The sequence below is a fragment of the Balaenoptera borealis genome (genome assembly GCF_965194805.1).
Source record: "Balaenoptera borealis genome assembly, chromosome: 4".
Classification (NCBI taxonomy): domain Eukaryota; kingdom Metazoa; phylum Chordata; class Mammalia; order Artiodactyla; family Balaenopteridae; genus Balaenoptera; species Balaenoptera borealis.
Window position 1 is genome coordinate 149697099 of NC_138861.1, and position 2536 is coordinate 149699634.

Consider the following 2536-nt stretch of genomic DNA (forward strand, 5'->3'; position numbering starts at 1 on the left):
GAGCGAGCATCCGCCCCCGCCCGCCCCCGCCCGCCCGCGTGCCCAGCCCCGTCGCTCCCGGTGAAAGCATGAAAGCGCTGCTGGCTTTAAGGCAGCTCCAGCTCCGCCTCCTGGAAGGTGCCCCCGCACCTCCCGCCCCCAGCAGAGGTCAAGCGCCACCGTGCATGCGGCGTGCCCCTTCTGCTGCTCCTGGCCACCCTGGCCGGGGTCGCGGGCTGGGGGGGGCTTGTCCTCACTCCTAACAAGGCTCCGGTAGAGGGAGGATGAGCGACGGCGGGGGAACGAATCCCTTTGGTCCGAGCCTCAGCCTCCTGATCGGAAACAGGTCGGTTCTAGCACCTTCCCTCCCTCGGGCTAATCCATGGCAGGGCCTGACAAAGGGCACTAGTGCGGGCCAAGCCCTCCTGATGGGACAGCCACAGCGGCAGGAGCCCGGAGCATGGGAGCCAGCAAGAGCTGGCAAGGACCTCTGGTCTGTAACTCCATCCCCACAACTTTGTCCCCAGTTACAGGAGGGTTCTGAGATGCTTTTCAGTTTTATGTGAAATCATTAAATCCAATGAGAGACATTAATGGGGCACAGACTACTTCTCTTGATCCACTGGAAACCTTCAGTAAATATCCAAATAAGGGCTGAGGGGCAGGGGGATACAACTTAATCAGTCCGAAGGCTTTTGACAAACACAAAGGTGACCTTGGTGACTTGAGGTGGTCATCACGGGTCCAGATGGGCTACAGCAGAAGACCCAGCTCCCCTCCCCCACACAGGTGCCCCCAGGTGTCTGTGTCCTGCTCTGTTCTGGATCACAGAGCCACTTGTTCTCGGGGAACCTGGCCAGCACCGCTTGACTCTTGGAGGAGATTAAAGGATGGCGGTGTGGATGCCCATGGAAGCGGCCTGGGCGCCCACATCGCCGTGCCCCCCCCCCCCCCCCCCCCCCCCCCGTCTATCGCTGGCCCTGCTCCGTGCACCAGCTATGCCGGGACTCCAGTTCTTCCACGTGGCTGCAGGGGGACTCTTCCCCGCCAGTCCTGGTGACAGCTGGCTTGGCTCGGCTCTAAAACCTGTATAGGACCGGCCTCACCAGGCCCAGAAACTGCATGGAGGCCCTGGCCTGGCGCTCAGGGGCCACATCCCTGATGTCTCCCCCAGCACCCAACCCCAGGAATGCCCAGGAGGCTTACACTCTCACCTCCTTTGGGTTTCTTCCCAATGCCACTCCCTTTTCCACCTAAAAGAGCCACCACCCCATCCCTGTCATGCATTTGTCTGGCCTCAGGGCCCACTGCAGGGCCTGGTCAGTGTGGAGCCCCTTCTTCAATGCCCCTGCCCCCAGGCCAAGAGTGAGCACCCAGGTGGCAGGTGGCTCTTTCCCATCTGACCCCTTCTCACCACCTGCACAAAGCTCAGGGCCTGGAGACTCAAGTGGGGGAACTGTGGACCACAGGGTCCCTAAGGCCTCTCCCAGCCCCAGTGACCCCTCCCACGGGTGAGGAGCGTTTGCCTGCCCTTACCCTTTTCAGGAACCATCTCGTCTGAAACAAGCCCACGCAGACGACCAGGGTGTAGGCGGTGCAGACGCCCGGCCTCAGAGCTGCCCCCTGAGCTGGGGCGGCAGGGCGGGTCTGATGCGGGGGCCAGTGGGCCTGTGGGCCTGGGTCAGGACCCCAGCCGGCCCCCAGGATGGAAGGCTGGAGGGCGAGGCAGGGCCCCTTCCAAGGGCCAGACCGCCGACCGCCAGCCTCACCTCCTGGAGACCCCCAGAGGTCCGGTCTCAGCCGCCACTGTGCTCGGATGGACGAAGGCCCACCCTTCTCTCCTGCCAGGAGCGCTAACCAAGGCCTCTGAGCCCCTGCCGCCCGGCCGGTCGCACAGGGCGGAGTCACCGGCAGACCGGAAAAGGCAAGAGACCTGCTCGAGGTCACACAGCGGGTCACAGGCAGGGCGGGGTGGCCGGCGAGGCCGAACCAGGGCTCCAGGCCGGACGGTGTGGGGAGTGGGGACCCCGAACGGCCGGGCCGCCGGCGGGGCCGAGCCCTTCGCGCCGGGGAGGCCACTCGCCCCTGCGCCGAGCGTGCCCTCCCGCTGCCTCAGGTCGCCATCGCTGCCCGCCTTTGCCTTCCTGGACACTGGCTCACGCCCACCGCCCGCAGGCGCGCAGGTGGGTGGGCAGATGGGTGTAGCCCCGACCCCGGGGGCGGGGCCAGCATGGCGCACGCGCCGTTCGCCCGCCCGCCGGGGAAACGAGCCCCGGCCTGCGCAGGCCCTGCCCCATCGGCTGAAACCCCGCCCCACCCAGAACGCCCCTTCCGCCGTAAGTCCCCGCCCACCCGCCGACCGAGGTCCCGCCCCCACGACATAGGCCCCGCCTCTCATGCGCGCGGAGAGGCGCGGCTGTGGGAAGGCAAGTGCCGGCCGGCTGATGGGCGGGGCGGCGGGGCGGGGCGGGGCCTGTGTCGTGGGGGCGGGGCGCCGGCCGCGGTCCTGTTGCCTCTGAGGCGCGACGTCCTTTGAGGGAGGAGCGCGGCCTGAGGG

The 2536-nt window shown here is 67.0% G+C and overlaps 1 long non-coding RNA gene across 2 annotated transcripts; it reads right to left on the bottom strand.

Moving 5' to 3' along the window:
* Positions 1-517: 517 nt before the first annotated feature.
* LOC309627787 lies at positions 518-2274 on the bottom strand. 2 transcript variants are annotated; one of them, XR_014243956.1, is made up of 2 exons: positions 1516-2274; positions 518-1065 (listed from the first exon to the last, which is right to left on the bottom strand). It is a non-coding gene; the product is annotated as an uncharacterized lncRNA (long non-coding RNA). The 2 variants fall into 2 exon arrangements; XR_014243957.1 differs by having other exon boundaries at positions 518-1080.
* Between the last annotated feature and the right edge of the window lie 262 nt (positions 2275-2536).